Source organism: Ostrinia nubilalis, chromosome Z (assembly GCF_963855985.1).
Source record: "Ostrinia nubilalis chromosome Z, ilOstNubi1.1, whole genome shotgun sequence".
Classification (NCBI taxonomy): Eukaryota; Metazoa; Arthropoda; class Insecta; order Lepidoptera; family Crambidae; genus Ostrinia; species Ostrinia nubilalis.
The window spans coordinates 11,823,621-11,845,138 of record NC_087119.1 but is presented as its reverse complement, the minus strand read 5'-3'; the positions used below and the strand labels follow the sequence as shown (position 1 = coordinate 11,845,138).

Here is a 21,518-nt window from a genome sequence, read left to right as displayed (position 1 = left end):
TACATGTACGAATAGTTTTTGTGAAATAAAATGGATTATTGTTGTTAGATGCTTTGCGAATTGTTGGTATAATAACCTACTTTATTTTAATAGCTCTGCCTTATAAAAAATATTTGAAAAAGTGTGCTTCTGTTCTGTTATCATGGTCGATATCACTTCTACAATACACCCGACTTGTTCTTATACCTACTCATCTGAAAATAAGTTGGTTAGTCGTGCTTGAGTGTTTAGAATACATCACGTAATCAGAATTTATTTTACACCTCTACTTCGGTGAAGAATGCACTAAGAAGTAGATTACACAAATACTCATGTAAAAAGGCCTTTTAGTAAATAGTTTTTATCTCGTACCTACCTACTATAATCTGTACGGCTAGCACGAAAAACTTTCGAGTTCTAATCGTTTTCGTATTCGAATGGCCATCAAAAGATTTAGTACGAAAACTGCAACAACGCCCTTGTGAACGTGTCGTAAAGTGAACTTAGTATGAGAAATGGTTGCACGAAACTTATTTTGAGAATCAAAACTGTCACGATATCCTATAAATTCGAAGATTGAGTATCGAATTTTGTCGAATACGCAAACGATTCGAAGACGAAAGTTGTTCATGCTAGAGGTACTTACTGTAGACTATCTTTTACGATGACTTGTTCTAATCTGATGTGTTGGTATTTATGTAGGTAAGTATGTAAGTTTTTCAGTATTTCCTGAATGTGTTATTTAACAGTTTATCCATACAAGCAGCATACTTAGGCCGTTTAATTAAACCTCTATCAATGAGTTTGATTTGAGGATGGTTTGAGTGTTTGAATTTAATATTGTTATAACCCTTTCAGCACGAGAGAAAAATTTGTCGATTTCTAAAAAATCGCGTTAGTTTCTGGGGTCTTTAGGGTCTTAGTAAATAGAGAAAAATAGCGAAAAAAATCAGGGGGTGACTTTAATCCCCCTAAACCCCCCCGCACGATCGTATCAATCCGTCATGAACCTATGAATAGCTATTTCATTACAATTACAATTTAAAGTAATTAAAAAAGGCATTTTAGATATAAGGAGCTTTATTTTTCTTCATAAAGACATGATATCGTAATTAGATACTAATTTCTGGAAAAAAAATCAAAAATAGCTCATGGCCCTAAACTAGAACTCTGTCAAAACCTGAATTTTGGGGGTAGTAGCATCTTAAAATTGAACATGAGCCTTCATTTTTAGTAATAACTTATTTTTTTGAATCCTAGATGTCGAGGCTATTATTCAATAACACATGGGGTTAGATATTTTCATAAAAGGGATCATTTTGGTTGATCTATTAGTACTAGATTCCTGGTATCCTCTTGATATTTTCACTGGTGGCTGTATTTTCTACATCGGATTTGTACTATTTGGTGGTTATGTGTCTCGGAGACATCCTTGAGATTATTCTAGAGCAAGAGGAAGTGGTTTTTAGGTATAATAACAAATAAAATTAGAGGCAGGTTCATTCTTAAAACCATTACTCCTTAGATAGCCTCACGAGATAGAATGCAGCCAATTATCAACAAAACTCCCTATACCTTTTTGGGGGACTTTGATGATGGTTCAGCTACACATAAAGGAACTTTCGGTATGACGTGAGGTTTGAAAGTTGACTCAATAGCAGTATCTCTGACAGGAACTTGCTCAGAGTAGGAAATCTCATAGCAAGTTTTCGCCGTTTCAGCAGCTTTATTGACAAGTTCTTCGCCATCTCAATATTACAGCTTAAAGTTACAATCATTCCTAATGAATTAATGCAACAAATCTGATGTTCAGGCCTTTAAAAGATTCGAAAGGTTTCCATTACTTACATTACCAAAAATTCAAACATCGTCCCGACACGCACGCTCGTGCTGTAGAACTTTAGGAGTACTTGGTACTCGGCTTCATCTGACTTTGTTTAAAATTAAAGTGAATTACATATTTTAAGGATATAATTTAAATTAATACGAACAAAATTAATTGAAATCCACAAAAGAAGTAATTTAAATAAATTAATACTTTTGACACCTCCCGTAGTCAGGTACACGTTCATCTTTGTCACTCAATACAGCACCGACTGAACGCCATTGAAAGTTTTTGTATGAAAAATAGCAAATATATCGAACCGTACGATCGATCGGAAGCGTCTTGGCGCGGTAAAATTGATTTACCAATTCACCAGATTTTTTCAAAGTCGAACGCACTTTCGTATTATTCTGTGCTGAAAGGGATAAAACAATCACAGACTTGAATATTTATGCTTGTGTTTGTGAATCGGGTAACGAATTTTCATTGAAAAGTTAGATGGATGACCTTTTTCACAATCTAGCAGTAGGTACTCCTTATTTTGAATAAATGGTATTCTATCGGCCTTGTGCTTTTACGAGTAAATCAAAATGATTATTTCAATGTATCAAAGCTAGCAAGTCTTTGTCAGAACCATGTGAAAAAGGTACGTTGGTAGGCGAGTAGTTCGCAGCGCCTACAATAGATGGCGCTACCTGTTCCCAGATTGCGTACTTTCACTCGAAGTTAGTTGGATCGTCGAAAGACAAGTAAATATTACAACTATAGATTAGTTCACACACTTTTAGATCAGCAAAATCACAGATCATCAAAATATGTTATAAATATTTTACTTTATTGTGTTTTAGTTCTGCCCACATCCAGAGTTTCGAATGTTAGTATAAAAACTTAGTAGGTTTCTAAAACCAGAAGAATATAGGTACCTGAATAAGATTGATAGGATTTTTTATACTTAAAGGGAGTACTTTTAATAAGCGACTCTATGTTCTAACTAAAGTAACCTACGTATAACTGAACATTTAAAAGTGTTATTTAGCTACCAAACGTAATTCATTCCTAAAACTGTCCTATACATTTGCATTGTTAATTAATTACTAAAAACGTTAAGATAAAGCGGTGGTACGAGGTTGAACGATATTTTGGGGAAGGTGCGACAGTAAGCACGAGGTCTCTTGGTCTCTTGGAGTCAATGTACTATTACTATTTGACCCGACACAGGACAATGTACAGGTACTTATCTCCAGACACTTTTATAGTGTACTTTGGACTGAGCGACCCCGCTTGTATTAGGTAGATGTTTTCCAAATGATCAGCACTATTACTATTATTATTTAAAAAAAACTATTATGGTATACCTAAAATAATGGTATTAATGTTCTTATATTATCAGTGACCGAACGAGCCATCAAGCTACCGGTCCAGTCAATGCCTGAGATATGGAAGCGGCCACGGGAGATTGTTTTTGTAACGTCAAATGTCAGCGAGACTTCAGATTTCCTTTAGTGTGCTTACCATGAGTTTACGTTTGGTGTGCTCGCTAGCGATTACGTAAAAAAATGACATATTGTGCAGCGCCTCTAGCGGCTACTTTCAAGAAATAAAATCTTCATAGATTTTTTTGACGTATTCGCTAGCGAGCACTCCTAACGAGAACTCATGGTAAGCACAGAATGAGGGCTATCGTTTTTATACTTAACAGTTGGCGCCCCTGGCGCTTGACAGGACCTTACTCTACAGTGGCGCCATCTTGATGAGTGCAAATGCGATAGTCCTCCTACCACTTTAGCACTCACCAGTTGGTGCCACTGTCTTCGCTACTAGCAAGTGACAGGACCTTACTCTACAGTGGCGCAAACTGGTGAGCGCTAAAACGATAGCCCTCATTATATGCTCTGTGACGTCATGATATGCCGCTCCCAAACTTCAGGCACTGGCTGAGTTAAGCGCTAGACCTATAACGTTGTAGCCTCTTAAGTAGTTGTAATATGGACTATCTTACTTCTTACTAATCCCAACTATAATAATATTATAAATGCGAAAGTAACTCTGTCTGTCTGTCTGTCTGTTACGCTTTCCCGCTTAAACCTCGCAACCGATTTTGATGAAATTTGGCATAGAGATAGTTTGAGTCCCGGGAAAGAACATAGGATAGTTTTTATCCCGGTTTTTGAAACAGGGACGCGCGCGATAAAGTTTTTCTGTGACAGACAAAATTCCACGCGGGCGAAGCCGCGGGCGGAAAGCTAGTATGTATTATAAATGCGAAAGTTTGTATCGATGTCTGGATGTCAACATGTTTGTTACTCTTTCACGCAAAAACTTCTGAACGGATTTTGATGAAACTTTACAGTATTATTGTTTATAACCCAAAATAACGTATAGGCTATAATTTATGACGATTCTGTGACAAACTAAATTTCAGGCGGGTGAAGCCGCGGGCAAAAGCTAGTTTTGAAATAAAAACGTCACCTCCACATTATAACCTTAACAGAAACAGATAGATAGAGACAGATACATTTAATATCGTTTGTTGGCCAATTTGAAAACAATTTTTTAATGTTTACGAGAAATTCAATGGACACATTTTCTTTTTTCAATTTTTTTTCTGTTTTCTGTCAAGCGCATCCCCAGGTGGCTGTTAGAAGTAACAGGGGGGCCCATCGCTTGTCGATACAATTAATAAGACTGGAGATGACGATGTTTATGGATTGAATAAGGAAATTGGTCAAAATAATTCGCTTCAATAAAAACAGTTGCACTGAAAAAGTTAGCGCTATTATGTCGCGGGAAATAATGCTTCTAACGCCCGTATTCACAAACGATGCTTGCTTAAGTGAAGGAGAAAATCGAATGCACAGCTTTGAATAAAGTACTGTGATTGGTTCGTATGTCGTCCCTGTGCGTTCACGCACACTGTGAGACCTCATAGTAATGTTGTGAGTACGGGCGTAAAGATTGCTGTTATGTACATTGGCCTGGCAGACTAGCCATAGCTACATTTCTCTACTATACTAATATTTTAAAGCTGAAGAGTTTGTTTATTTGCTTGAACGCGCTAATCTCAGGAACTACTAGTCCGTTTTGAAAAATATTTTTGTGTTGGATAGTCCATTTATCGAGGAAAGATTTAAGGCTATAAACATCACCCTACAGCCAATAGGGGTAAAGGGGTAAAGAACAATGTTGCCAAAACGGGAATTATTACTTAAACTATTTTCACGTGTAGGAACGAAGTCGTGGGCACAGCTAGTCTTTGATGTACTACTATTGTTCTCTGCTCAAAATCTCTACCATTTTTTCTAGCGGCCAAGTACTTAAGTAAGTGTTCTGCAGAAGTTAACTTTAACCCTTTCGCATTCTGCTAACAAGACACATTGTAAAATAATAGGTTGTACAGTCAGCGTCAAATACTTAGTTCGTGACATCCAAAGTGGCCAAAAACTTGACAACACAACCTTATTCCTATTGTAACAAAGACGCGTTGCGAGCTTTTTGACTACTTTGGGTGTCAGGAAATATTTGACGCTGAAGTACCTATGATTGAACAGTCAATGTGTTTTAAAAAAAGTTCTCGAGACAAAATGTTTCTGTGAATGATCCGAATACAAAAGAGCATTAATTTTATTCAATTGCTCCAGCATCAGCACTGCGAACGAACGAAAATATTTGCTCTTTTGCTGAATTAGCACCAACTTCATTAATGAGGCCACCCGACTCTATCAAGATTTTCATATAAAAGACAGCTAAGGATATTAAAAATAGATTCAAGATGTTTTACATTTTTTTAAAAGGTACGTGTAATGTGAAATTTTGGTTAGATATCCTTCACCTTTAAAGCGAAGTGGATTTATAGAAAAGTGGTTCAAAAATCTTCTATACAGGGTGTTAGGTAAATGGGTATATGAGCCGACACTAGCCTATGTTAACATGGGCATATAAATGGTATGGTGAAGTCAGAAAATTGATATCTTCATTTTAGTTATTTTAATTTTCATATAAATCGGATTTTATAAAATTTATTTTGTATGAAAATTAAAAAAATTAAAATGATGATATCAAATTTCTGACTTCACCATACCATTTATATGCCCATGTTAACATGTACTAGTGTCGGCTCATATACCCATTTACCAAACACCCTGTATAATTATATAAGTGCTAATGCACTCGGTATCTATTTTATTCAGGTGAGAATATGCCGGTTTCGTTGAAGAAGTAATTGTATTTTATTTTGGAGTCGATTCTGAAGTCTGCACAGACAAAGACCTAAACTAACTTGAGAAGTGGTCAGAATAAGAAAGAGGCGTGTTAAAGGGACATGAAGAAAATTACTGAAATGCAGTTAATTTTTATATTTAAAAACTTTGTTAGGAGAGTAGGTATTAAGACTGACGCTGTTATTCATTAATCGTGAAGATCATCGTATGTAAAAGAAACGTTTTAGAAAATTTCAATGGATACAATTTAGATTTCTATCATACGTAATACGAGTACTACCTGACCTGCCTGCCTTAAAGTATCGGAGATGCATTGCGTAATTTGTAAAGACATATTTTATTACCTTGAAGTAGGCTTGAGTTTGCCATGTAAGGACGACAGCATATCAAGTTACACCCTGTGGCATCTTATGCTGTTGTGATAAGATTGAGATTGCATCAAAAATGTGGTTTGATGTGTTGTCGACTGTACCTAAGAACCTCAGAATACAGAACAAACCAGAAGGAGTGTTCGATAACATTTCTACGCGGCAACTTGTGTCCAAAATACTTCCCCTCCCGCGCCCCTCTACCCCCTTTAGTGTTACTAGCGCCGTGTGACACCCCCATTTTTGGGGTAAAATTATGTAATTTTTTAAAGAGATGTTTACTATCCATTTCCGTTTTTGCTCTCGCTCTTATCAAATGGTGATTCTTTGCGATAGAACGAGACGACATGACTGGCCATAGGCATAGATAGTACCTACCTACCTATGAATTTAATTTTTACTCCGAAGTAACTAAGTGTAGATGATTATTTATTTCTATTAAATAGTGTAATATACTATATGTAGGTATAATATGTTATTTAAAAGTCAATTACAAAAGTCTAATATAAATTTTAGAATGCCAAGTAAAACAAAAAAGAAACTTAAGGTTCTTTATTATGTAAACATATCGACAACAAAACATTTGTTTACGGCGCAGTAGTGCTTTTAGTTTAACTTTTCTTGGAGTCAAAAACAGAATCCAAATCAAAAACATCACCAATACTTGAATTTGATTGCGAGGCAACTCTGGCTGTGTATCCTGAAAGAAAATCAGAGTAAGTATGTAAGCAATAATTAATTACTTAAAATTATTATTAAATATACAAATATTGCTGCTGCTGATCTGTTGATACCAATGCCTTACTTTTGAATAAATGGGAAAGTATAAATTCACGACAGTAATTTATTATCTCCTCATTATTAGGAAGTAATATTATAAATTAATTCAATATATTAAAATCAAATCAAAATCAAAAATATTTATTCAGTTTAGACCACAAGTGGCACTTATAATTTAATTAATCAGGTTGTCATGTCATGGATGAAATTACACTAAAAACTAATTAAAACAAAAAGGATGGGGAAAATATTCCATTATTCTGTGGTAACGCTAACAAAATTAACGCGTGAATTTTTTATAGACAAATGTAATTCAATATAAAAAAGTAGGGTAAAATATTCCGTTGACCTGTGGCAACACTTACAAAATACAACCGTGATTTTTTTTGAAAATTATTATTTAATTAAAATGAATTGGAAATGTGCTACTTACGGATAAAACATGATCCCATGCACTTTCTTCGTAATTCCAGTAGCATTCTTACATGTTGGAACGGCACAAGACGGCATAATTTAATTATAAAGTGTCAATCTGACGGATATGTAGAGATTGCAATCCAGCGGCGTTTTCAATCCAGCTGGATTCTTGCTGGATTGACCTGAATCCAGCTGGATCCAGCGCGGATCCAGCAAAATGTGGAACGCAAATAAAAAGACGACATTTCTAAGATTTTTTTTATTATGTAACTAGTTTTCCGCCCACGGCTTCGCCCGCAAAAAAGGGCTGTTTATAGGGTTTTCTCGGAAATTATTCGAATTTTTCTCTTTAAAAAAAATTGGTCCAGGTGTTGTTGACTTATGCGCTTACCAGCACATTTTGCTTGCACATTTTACTTCTTACGATAATCTATGAAATACGGCTAATCAGTAGGAAATAGTCGTAAAAATTATTTTAAAAGTAACTACGAAAGGACCGTAATTTAATCCTTCAAGGCCCGCGAATCTAGACACAATAGATAATTAATTGTTATGACATTAATGAATGCCGTCTGGGACTCAAGCGGTTAATCTGCAATCTATCTTTTGTACGAGTATCAATAGAAGTTACGAATTCGAAATAATCTTCTGCTATTAATTAGGCAGTTTAAAATCTGACGACATGAGACTAACCATTTCTTTTTTTGAATCCTCTGGAAGTAAATGTAGCCGGCTGCTGAGAATGCCCTTTCGGCCTCTACACTAGTCGGTTTTAGGATCATTAGATAATCATACACCATAGATAAATGTTCACCACGCACTCCTTCGGTCTCATAAACGCTCATTTCTTTTCAAGACCTTTTCGTAATCTAATTGACCACTTGGCTTTGGCTTTTGTTTATTAAAGTTCTCCTTCTCTCTTTTAAGTTGCATCTCAATCTCTTGCTCTAAAGTCATTTTCACGAGTTCTGCGTCATCATTTAGACCATTCTCTTCTAACTCTATGTTTTTGACAAAGGAAAATAGACAGATTTTTTTACTGCTTCTTCATACTTTTTTGGATTTTTCAAGCACACAAACGTACCTACCAGTAACTTCAGAGAGGCGCGACATCGCACACTACAACAGAACGGCAACGTCACCGCGCCGTTTTAAAAATGGCGGCAATTCGAAACTAAGCAATAGAAATTTATAGGTTTGCGGATCCGCATCGCTGGATCCAGCACTGTATGCTGGATCCAGCATGTTTAAAAAGGCGCTGGATCCAGCTGGATTGCTGTATGCTGGATCCAGCAATTGCAATCCCTACGGATATGTAAACAATGCGCGCGCCGGCCATTGACTAATTGCTCTAAAGTCAAATTAGTGCGATTTGGAGTAATTTATATGAATACACATTTAACGCCCGTTGACGGTTTCTGGTTTGTTCCGTATTCTGAGCTAAGAACGTATCGGCAGTCCTTCACTCACTAATGTATAGCGTGGGGTATTCAGGAAACGTGTTCGCTCAAGTTTAGTATCGTCAGTTCGAATACGGGACTATTTTTTTATATGGGGCTCAAACCCTCTAAAAACCTGGCTTACCTCTCGCCAGGATCTACAGCTTGACCACCAATAACAACCCAACCAGTGAAGATCAAGTTTGTCCCGGGGGAAAGTTAAACTGTCATTAGACCCGCAACGAAATTAATCAGAAGTTATGTGCAAAGCGGATGACAGGTGACAAAACAAAGGTTTAATAACCTAGGTACTCGTTGCAAAACTATGTAAGTACTTACACCACGGAAGGTTAGTATCATTAATTATGGGGACCTCATCTAAGTGCCATAATATATTTTACAAAATCGCTTAAAAGCACGGAAATTTTTCCTTGTCGAGACAAGTCAGTCAATTCGAATAGCGTAATAGAAAAATTGCAGTACTATTGCAATAAATACGGGCTGTGGCAGCATGTTTTAACCTCCGGAGATTTTTGTTTCCCCCACCCTGTCCTCCTTCTACCCCTCCGACTTCCGTTAACCCTAACCCTCCTTTCTTTGGCCTTATTTTTATGATTTTACGCTTTCCCTTTTGTTACGGAAAATATTGTTACACCACAGCTCCCTCATTGTATTTTTCGGTATACTTACCTATTTATGCAAAAACATTAGTGGTATACCCGCTTTTATTTACGAGCTTTGGATATATTTTTGCACTTTCGGAATTATGTTACGTAGAAAGGCATAGTATATAGTTTTATATACTTGTATAGGTAAAGTTACCGTTAATATCACGGTAACGATAACGGTATTACGGTATTACTTCTCATTTTAATTGTTATTGTTATTATAATGTAATTAAGTAAACTCAAGATAATCTTAAGAATAGATCTTAGTGGGTTTTAAAAGCTATCGATATAAAATCATGTTACTGTGTTTGTTAAATAAAAAAATAATAATATCAGTGTCAGTCAGGTTAATGGGAAATAAGACGCGTGAATTACAATAGGTACGAGTAATATTCAAGAAATATCCATTTCTAAAAACTTATGGTGTGCAAGACAATACTTCCTCCTCAATCATTCATTGCATCCATTAAACACAAGAGCGAAAGATGGTTTGGTGATCTACAATGCAGATTGTTGACCTTCACAACGAGACGACTTCAATAGGCATGAATCCCAGTGCAAATTAAAACAGAGCGATCCAATTTTTAAATTTTATTCAGAGTGCAATCCATTTGTAGGTGCATTTAATAAAAATCCAAGAGCGCGGGCTCTGCGGCCACTCAGCGCCGCGGGCCCGTGGCCCATGAATCCCAGCCCTATTACGTAGAGAAAATTTCAATATACGTTTAGGGTTGCTAGGTGTCCGGACATGTTTGGCTTTTTACGGTCTTGTCCGGCCTGTCCGGCTTTTGTTAGGCTTTTTATTTGGCTGCCGCGCCAGGTGAAATTCGAGCCACACAATAATATGAAGCACACGCATCAGGACGTTGTGCAACCGATGCGATGATGATTGTTACTCTAATTGCAGCTATGACACTAATTGCACCCCCCCCCCCCTCACATGTCCGGCTTTTAGGGTAAAATGTCCGGCCAAATGAAGCACAGAGTCCGGCTTTTGTGTTTTTGGACCTGGCAACCCTATATACGTTACCTATCTCACTTTTTGGGGTTACAAAATCATGCATATAAGACGCTTCTTTGTCCACCTGTCTCTTTGTCAAAGAGATCCTTTTCTAAAGTAAACGTAAAGATAGCAAGTTGAATATTTAATACTCTACAACCACTGGGAGCTGGGAAAGAAACCTTTGCAATGGAATCAAAACCATTCTAGTTACATTGAAGGTGAAGAAGAATGGGAGACAAGAGATGATGTAGGGAGCATCTTCTCAGCACTTACTAGTAAGTATGCCTCGAAGGCGCTGGTTAAGCAAAAATATAATGACATGTAAAGGCTCCTAAAAGCTTGATGTAGGTATGAATTTAATTAGATCAAACAAATGAGACATTTTTGATTTTGATGATTTTTTATAGGACAGGAGGCAAACGAGCAGACGGATCACCTGATGGCAAATGATTAAAGTCGCCCATAAACATCCGTAGTCCCGAGGGCGTTACATGTGCGTTGCCGGCCTTTAAGGTACAAATACGCTTTCTTCTTGAAACATTGTCGTATCAGTCCGGAAATACTGCAGACGACATTTCCGGATTGAATACGGGACCCTCATATGAGAGACCGACTCGCACTTAGCCGGGGCTGATTTTGCCAAGTTACATAACTATACCGTACCATCAAATTGACGGATATTGCCGTTCGTTAATTTTAATTGACAGGTTGTACGTTAAATTTTCGGTAAGTTGTAGGTTTCATATTAATGTGCTACTTATTTATTATTTCATACTAGCGGCCGCCCGACAGACAGACAGACAGACAAAACTTTTACTGATTGCATTTTTGGCATCAGTATCGATCACTAATCACCCCCTGATAGTTATTTTGAAAATATATTTCATGTACAGAATTGACCTCTCTACAGATTTATTATAAATATAGATTAAGTAGCACAGGACCGGTCGTTATGGAAATCCTTAGGGGAGGCCTTTGTCCAGCCGTGGACGTCATTTGGCTGAAACAAACGAACGAGCGATGCTACTTATAAAGTATGGTGCCGATGGTATACCGAACTCTCAATTTAACTAGACCGACCGACTCGACCTAGCTAATATTACAATTTAGTCAGGGATCCTTTAAAGACAAGAACAGTAACCACAATGTGACCCAAAACTTGTGACTGAAGATATACCTACTTATGCGTAATTATCTTCACATTAAATATTAAAAGTAGTTATTTTCTATCACTTTTTAAAACTTCATTAGATATGCAAAGAATGAAAAGGAACGTAAGCCTCGCATTTTATTCGTATTGATTGTTAGCTGTGCTATTTCTGAACTATTAGAAATCAACCTTTTATGTTAATGTGCTACGGAGTACGGAATTAAACATTCTAATTTGCATATAAATCTTCCCACTGGAACTTTCTCACAATCTATGATCGATTTCATTAGTATTTTAAAGATAAAGTATTCCATTAAATGCTTCTCTTTCAACACTCTAAATATCATATATTATTATTGCCTACTAGCTTTCCACCCGCGGCTTCGCCCGGGGTTTTCCCGGAGATTATTTGAATTTTTCTCGCAGTAAAAACCATCCTTGGACTTAAACGAACATTAAAAAAAAAGATTTTGTAAAATTGGTCCAGGAGTTGTTGTATATCATAGATAAATTAATAAAAAAACTTAATTGATTAGTATTCTTTACTTTTTTAACTGGTTTATCTTTGTGGAACACATTTTATAAACTTTAGTCTACATTTCTCAGTCTGTGGAAATTGCTCGAGCGAGCGAGTGTTTAGTAAATACACTGTGTTTCTGTAACAGGACTTGCTGCCGTTAGGCTGCCATTCCACGACGATTAAATAACCTCCTAAAGTCACTGAAAAACTTTACAAACAATTAAAGTACATATTTTTTCTGCTATGATATACCTATTAGAATAGAAACCAACAAATTCATTTTTTGGGACTAGATTAACACCTTTTTTGTGATTATGAAATGAAATTAGTGGGTACCTAAACTAAGGTAATATTATTTAATCTGTGGTATTCATATGATAAACTTTGAGACAACCCAAATTAGGTACGTGGTAGCACATTTGAACTATTGTTCCAATGATGTTATTAGTAATTTTACAACGTTCTACGAATAAGTTTCGTTTACCACGCCACGTTTGACTACGCCTTTTGCATCTGCTGCTACCCTCCGGAGTCCGGATCCATGAATTTGTTATGTCCGCGCAGTTGCAAACATTTGGCAACCGAATCTATGGTACAACGACACTGCAATCTCTTTTTAATTAGTGTCAAACAATGTAAAAGTTTGCGAAAGTCATTTCGTACAGCATAAAATATTCAAGCAACAAAGTTTTGAGTATTTGCAGTGCTGCGTCTTTCCGTTCTATACATAGCCAGAACGCAAGGGTGTGAAACTAATCGAGTATAGTTTGGAAATGACTTTATTTACTAAGCTCCTCCAAACTATACACGACCAGTACGCATATGCTGCGTACTGCTCGCGTATACTTTGTAGTGACTTAGGTCAATTATCTTACTCCAAAATATACATCGCCAGTACGCATACGGATACGGACTAATCATGTATGTATTGTAATAAGTGCGTGATTACAATTTATACGCGAGTAGTTGCATGCTTGTCATTTTGACTTATTGACCTCTCTTTCTATTACATATTAATTCAATATCTGCGTGTCTACTTTAAACATTGAATCATTTTATGTAAATTTTTTTTTTTAATTTGAAAAAATGATTTTATTCTTGAGATAAAAGATAATAAATAAAATAAATAATAAATAAATATCCTTAGACATTTTACACTTCTAGTTCCAAACTAAGCAAAGCTTGTACTATGGGTACTAGACAACGGATATAAACATACTTAAATACTTTTTTTTGTAAATACATACTTATTATACATAGAAAACACCCAGTCCAATACAAACAAATATGTTCATGCACACAAATGTTTGTACTGTGCGGGAATCGAACCCGCTACCTCCGGAATAGTAGTCCGTTTCGAACCACTACACCAAACGGCCGACAATACAAACCTAGCATTTAAAGTCTCGCATAATATTGTATTTAATGCACGTTGAACTTTCTTCTCTCACTCTCTCTCATTTTAATTAAATTGTTATTTAATTTGAAATCTACCTAATCAATTTAATTTCAAAAACCACTTACAATAGTGTTAAAAATCTAGATTTATTATAGATTCAGTAAAATAATAATATTTTATGTTAATAATATCAAATAAATGTAATTTTAAATATAGTTCCATATTTTACTATATCAACTAAACACACTCTAGTCAAGTGTAAGTGGTGTAGTAGAAAGAAACTAATCGAGTATAGTTTGGAGATGACTTTTTTTACTAAGCTCCTCCAAACTATACACGATCAGTACACAAAATTCGTGTATAGTTTGGAGTCACAGATTTACAAACAGGCACTACAAAATATACACGAGCAGTTTCCTATGGGTGCGTTCTGGCCATGTATAGAACGGAAAGACGCTGCAGTGCTTGCTCCTTACTTATTAATTGCAGTATGCACAAAGGGAAAGGCGCACTGTAGCGGACGAGGCGAAGAAGATCGTCAAGACCTGGAGCGAGATCAAGCGAGAAGCTCAAGACCGAACGAGATGAAGGACTGTTGTGGACGCCCTCTGCCCCATCTAGGGGACATAGGACCATAAGTCAAGTAAGTCAACAAAGGGAAAGGACTCGTTTTCGGCAGCCCTAACTAGTTGGCGAAGAAGATTATCTTTGAAATGACACGTTTTCCATAAAAAAGTGACACGTACAGGCGCATGTTTGCAGTGCTTACTATAAGGTGCTATAATATTATCGTTTCAGCCGAATAACGTCCATTGCTGGACAAAAGCTTCCCCCAGGGATTTCCACAAAGACCGGTCCTGCGGCGCCCGCATCCAGGCACCTCCCGCGAACTTCACCAGATCGTCGGTCCACCTAGTGGGAGGCCTGCCCACACTACGTCTTTACCGTAATTATACACGGTGTATTGGATGAGGCGGCACAGAGAGATTATTACGAAAATAAGAAATAATGTAAAAACTGTGCATCATCTATAACCGGTTGTTTATAACCGGTGTTTTTTGTATGGAGTTTGACAGATTTTTAATGTTTGTCAAAGTTGAAGTAAGATGGTGCCACTCAGCCTAAGTAAACATAGGTAACTTTTTGAATTGATTTAGTTATAATTCAAGTCCTATACATTAGTATGACATTCCCAAAAGATTAATTTTCTATGTTATAAAAATGTACTTTCTGGTTTGCTAATTTGCGTTAATTCTCATTTTGATTAAATATTTTAACATCAAATTTTTTATCATCACTTATTCTTTCTGTAAACGTGAATACTTCATTCAGAGTGTATGAAGTATTCAGTTTTATCTTTTTCTTTACCTATATCTACTTAACTTTGCCCTTCAAAGTTACGCCCTGTATACTTACTTTCAGTCTTATCGACAAGTGCGGTCCTAACAGGCGGTATAATAGGCCTTCACCGATCTTTATTACAGCGATCATGTCGTACCAAAACACCACTAAAACAAACCCATTCGCTGTTAGAACACCATGATAAATCAACATTTAACACGAAAATGTCGGAAAATGCAAGCGTTTACTCGTAAGTTTCGTTTTCGTGTGCACGTTTACAAGTATTGAATGGAAATTCAATTTAGGCGGAAATTGGACTCGGTATAAATTTTTAGCAATTCGCTACCAATGCACATAACTGACACAACGTTTAACTTGGCAAAATCACTTTTATAAATGTATCGGTAAGTTTTTAAAGAACATACTTTGTAATGGTGTTATATGTCATAATTGGGTTAGTAAATGTACCAAGTAATATTATTTTACTATGCTGTAATAGGTACTTCTATGACTAGGATATCTTGTTCATTTTGTTCATAACGACTTGGGAATTATTGGTGGTGTTACTCAATTGGGTTTCTTGTAGGCTTTTTTTAAGGCTATACTTTGAATTATTTGCTAATATCATGCTAACACCTCATCTGACAGTATTTCACTAGATTTAGACTTAGGTTACGTAGTTACTCGTAGATCCGTCTTTTAAAATAAACCACTTCAATGGATTGCTTCTAAAATCAATCTCGGGAAGATTCGAAGCGAGAAATTGGGTATTAGAGAGGAACATATTAAAGTTCACTTTCCAATAGAGGGCACACACATTGGGCTCAAAATTCAAATGTTCAGCGCCATTACTTTTATGCATCAAAATTGCATAGTTCAATTTCTGCCTTGGAAACTTTATGGCGAGTTATTATGGTGAGGTTAAATAATAGCGTTTACTTTTTAACCTTGGCTTATCAGCTGTGCAGGTCAGTGTGTAATTTTATTATGTACTTACTTACACTTTAACCAGGCAGTAGTACCTAAATAGACCCCTCATCAATTTTATTTATGCATAACAAGGCAGGTATTTGACCGCAATCGCACCTGGTGTTATTTGAGATGCAATCTAGGATGGTACATAGGTATCTGCCCTGTAAGTACCAAGTAGGTATCTTAATTTAAGTGGAATTTCTTCAAGGTGCTCTTTTTGATTACCTGGAACTCTAGGGTATTAAGTAACACTACTTCAATAATCGAATAGCATTAAATTTTTTCTTCAATTCTAAATATTTTTTCGACTTATTTGTGCATACAAAGTAATTCGTCTAAATAACATTGTAAAAACACCTTTATCTAAATAATATCAATATCACATTATTTTCACTTAAATAACAAATGATTTACATAACTTATCAATGAAAATTAAGTACGAAAGGACTAAATAACTGGGTGTCGTAGAACTAATTTTTACCCTTAAAATTTACGAATATAAAAAAGAGCACGTTGTATTGGTCCCAAGTAGAATAAAAATTGAATGATGTTTTTAATAATCTTTCGCCCTCACTTTACTTATAGTTAAGATAAGTTTTTTCTTTTTAGAAACTGACCTTTCTAAAAAAATTGGAAGCATGGGAAAGTTTAAGTTATAAATTCGCTTAATTGAAAACTTTGTAGACTTATTCATAGAGCTCACTTCGCACTTAGAGCCTTTGGAAGTTTGAGTCTTGGATACACCAGTAACATGTCGCGGATTGTTCGAGAAGCATTATCGGGAAACATCATCATCTAAGATTCAGATACCTACACTAGGCAACGCTAGCAAGTAGCTAATAGCTCATAGGATAGAACCCTTAGTTAATGCTTATTGTTCGTGGTATATATTTTTTCTTGAAGGTTACCTAATTACTTAAACCTTTGTTTGTTTACTGTTATCCTTCTAACACAGGAAGTCGATTCTTAATTTTTAACTCCTCCTATATCCTTCTGATTAATTTCGTTGCGGGTCCAATGAGTTTAGGCAACGTCGCAATGCCATTTATATGCGCCATCGCCTCAGAGACTAAGACTCGGATATACTTGGGGACATGAGATCCCCTAACTTATAACGGCCAAAGGATAAGTACTTATACGCTGCCTTGTCTATTGTGTCCGCGTTTACATTTTATTCGCATATGAGGCATTATTTTTCTTTAGGACAATTTACGTAGCTTTTGGTCGTGTTTGAGTCACTAGGCTTATATACAATATCGAGTGACTCGATATATTTTTCAGTGTTGCGGAACATAGAAGCTATCAAGCAAGGGTAGGTAGGTAGTTATTTTTTAATCAACGTCACATGCTGTTTTAAGATGTTCAAAGTGCCTTGGTGCACTTAATTTGTTGAATGTAATTTAGCAAATTAAATAATCAAACCCATAAAAAAGTCTCTTTACGAGCCAACGTAAGGGGTATATTACGCAGGTGTGTATAAATACAGTAAACGCGTATCTCGTAAAGTTATGGGAAGCGTACGGATGAGACTTGAGATTCGAGATAAATGGCACATAAAAGCAGTTATATAACTTTATCTTCTTCAGGTTAAGAAAGTATCTCGTTTATGTTTGTTGAAGTTAAATTATTTTTTTGATTGTAATAAACTTTGTTATTCTTGGTTGATCAAAATACGACTCTAGCCGATGTTTAAATCAATCTAACAACATAGAACAAGAGAAACGAGAGCTAAATTAAAACGGTCGATTTCCACGTAAGGTATTTTTCCGTTTTTATGCTGATTTAAATATTGGTAGATGTATCCAGTATGAGTATTTTCGCGAAATCGAGCCCAATAAGTATGGGAAGCCTAATAACGGAGTGTTGGTGGTGCACCATATTGTTTCGGTAAACAAGTTAGCAAAATAAAATAAAGGGACGCGTTTAGCGAAAGTCTGTGTCTATTTCATGTTCTGTTAAGTGCTTTTTATTTAACTTCGAAACAAAAGCAGGAATTGATTAGGTATACTATGCTATGAATGAAGTAAATTCTCCTAGTAAGAGTATCTAGTTTTATTTTTACACCTTTAAAAGTAATTTGGCAACTGGACTTAATTAAGTATACTTATAAGCACTTGCATGAGTTTTTGTAAATGAATGTCTAATAACTTTCCCATAATCAATTTCAAACTGACACGAGTGTTGCTCGCCAAATTAGAATTTTAACACTATGGGCCGAAGTCAGATATTTATTGATTAACTATCCATGGCACTTAAAACATGCCACTATACCTAATTACAAAATTATACAGACTGAAATAAAAGACAATCAAGTCGGTTGCGTGTTCATGATTACCAATCACTTAATCAGAATAGTCAATTTTCATTTTACTAATACAGGATTCTAAGAATAGCCAATTGAAAACTCCCTGCCAATTTGTGCCATATGGCATGAAATTCTACCCTTACAAACGTAATTCCGTGTAAACATTTGAAATACTGTTGAGTGTTGCCCCTCTAATTGATAACCGTAGTGCACACCGGTAACCTGGTATTATATTGCTAAAGAATGACCGAGTCTACCGACGTGGCGCCGTCTTACAAAGTAGGAAATAGCAGTGTAGAAATTTTTATTAGTCAGCAGGGGAAGTCGTTTAATTGAAAAGAACTCGCACAATATGCTATTTATACCATTCAGTACCTAAGAAACTTTCAGCTTAGTTACTTCGGTTTTGTAGCCAAAAGTTTTGGCTATTCGGCAGCGCATTGCGACTTGCACGGAGCTGGATTCTGGACATTGTATAATTTAAGACAGGAATGTTTAATGCTATTAAATAGAGATGAGAGAGTCTGCTGTTAAATTGTGCATGTAGACAATGTTACATTCGATGTGTATAAATTGTACAAAGTTTATTGTTTCGAAGCGGTGGTAGGTTTAAAATAATACTGGAATGTGTAAAAGAGCTTTTTTAAAAGCCTACTTGCAAAATAAATTAATTTGAATTTTTTGGTAATTTACAACCAAAAACTTATCGATTCTGCATTTGAGTAGATAAGACCAGAGCATGATGCAATTGTTGAAACCATTTCGCGTCTCCTTATCCACTTGAGGATATTATCATATTTAGATCGTCTATATGAAGATAACTAAGTCCAAACAATAAGCATATTATTATGCTTTACAAAATGAGATTGACAATTTTACTTAAATATGTTAAAAAATATTATTTTGGTAGCAAAAACAATAAACTGAAGCAATAACTTTAATGATCTTCCCGAAACCTAAAGACAGGGTACTTAAATGGCATCACGATATGGTCTCAGATCCCGTAGAAACGAAAAATGTAAATCGTGTACAAATACGTCCCAACACAATCTCATTTAAATGTCCGGAAAACAATGGAAATTCTCGTTACGCGCACGAAACTCGAAAGAAATATGTATCAGTAAAAGTTCTTTGGGATGGATATGCAATAAAATAGTCCGTCTCTATAATCGGAGTGGATTTCAAGAAAACTATATTACGTGATAAAAATAAACAGCCGCGGCTAGGGTTGCCAGGTCCAAAAACACAAAAGCCGGACTTGGTGCTCTTTTTTGTGCTCATTTTTTATGGCACTGCCTACATGAAACATTAGTTATATTTACTTACTCGTGAAGAAGTAAATTAAGATTTATTCATTAATTAATTTAGGTATTTTATTAATGTTAGCCAGTGCCTGCGTTATTAAAAAATTAGCAGGTGTTACCCTGCGGCCACATAAAAAGCCTAATAAGAGCCGAACAGGGGCAGACAGGAATATTTGTCCGGACACATCCGCAAAAAGACAAACATGTCCGGTTAAAGCCGGACACCTGGCAACCCTACGCGTCTTCGCCGGCGTGTGCGACGAATATCTTAAATCCTGTGCGTATTTCACCCGATTCGGATGGGAATGTCACTGATATTTGTTGAATGTCTAGTGTTAGGGATCTGCGAACCCTTTGCTGCCTTCACATGATAATTTACACGGTATCGAAATGTGTTGCTATAAATACATATAAAACGCTACGGAATGTCTCTCGTTCATAATAATATGTTAGGTGCTGTTTAAGATATTTATGTCAACGTGAAATTGTGAACTCTGTTAGTTTATAATATAACGCGTTAGATTGTAAACTAACAGTGGGTTAGGTTAGGTTAGATTGTAATTTAACCACGTCCGATTATAATCTGACGGAATTCACAATTTTACGGTGACATCTACACGACATCGCACGACCGCTGCACGCGTTGGTTTGGTTGAAACTTAAAACACTTCTTTAGCATTGTTTTAACCAAAGAAGCGTACCCCTAATCCCTCCTCTTAACGCAAAATCTTGACATAACAGGACAAAGCATGCAAACTAAATTAAATAGTTTTAGACCAAGAGGTAGTTTCTTTATAATTTAAAGACAACAAAGTGTATTGTGTAACACAATGAGTTACAAAATATTTCAGGTTTTACTCTGAGTGGTATGGTTGAGGTAAACGCATCTACCTACCTACCAACACAAGAATACAGAATGAATTTTTGAGATGGCAGTAAGGGCAGGTACGACAGTACATCAAAGTAAAACACTGTGGCATCTTATGCCGACGTAATAGGTACGACTTTGCAACCAAAATTTAAATCTGATGCGATGTTGACTGTACTTTCGTCGCTATATCTAGAGGAAAGCGTTCTTGAAAGACTTTCTCTAAGCTTTGGGGATGCCTTGAATAGCATTCAGTCTTTGAAATAAATGTAGAGTCTGAGAAGGGATTACACCAATTTGTATAAAAATATTGTTTCTTTGATGAGTCAAGAACGTAAATACAGTACCTACTTACACGAGTATACGTAAGACTAGGAAAGATATAGGTTTATTCTAGAAATAAACTTTTCTTAATAGTTAATATACATTTTGCGTGAAATGAGACTTCATATTTATTTTTAATCCTGGATAATATTGTCGTTAAAAAGGTCTGTGTAACAGCAGAATAAAAATAGGTGCAAATCCAGCCGTAATGACCAACTACGTGAACCCATTTGTTATCAGAAAATAAAACTATTTCAACCAAACTTATTCACCTGAAAAAGTTATATAATCACACATAAAACTTGGTTTAATAAAACAATCCGTAAGAACTTTAAATAAACGAGGCAACGGATTTGAGTTTTTCCAAGGAGTTTTTTCGTTTGCTCCATTTTTAGAATTAGTTTTATGAATTTTGTTCCTTTATAGAATCCATTTTGCAAATTGGTAAAACGAGTATTGCCAAGAGACTTTTTGTGACTTTGTAGTGTTAAACAAATAAGTAATGAAAAAGGCTAGGAACCCAAAGATACCCAAAACATTTTAAGTTGTACACAAGATACACAAGATTCAATCTATCCATCCATTATTGGTTTAATTAAAATTAATAATGTAATAATGAGATGTCTAATACTAAATGTT

General features: G+C 35.8%; 1 protein-coding gene and 1 long non-coding RNA gene across 3 annotated transcripts in view; both read right to left on the bottom strand.

Moving 5' to 3' along the window:
* LOC135086768 (frequenin-2) overlaps window positions 1-21,518 on the bottom strand; it is a 275,388-nt gene that overhangs the window by 29,832 nt on the left and 224,038 nt on the right. The gene's annotated exons all lie outside the window — the stretch shown is intronic.
* LOC135086455 (uncharacterized) lies at window positions 6,927-7,698 on the bottom strand. The gene is made up of 2 exons (XR_010260489.1): window positions 7,603-7,698; window positions 6,927-7,089 (listed from the first exon to the last, which is right to left on the bottom strand). It is a non-coding gene; the product is annotated as an uncharacterized LOC135086455 (long non-coding RNA).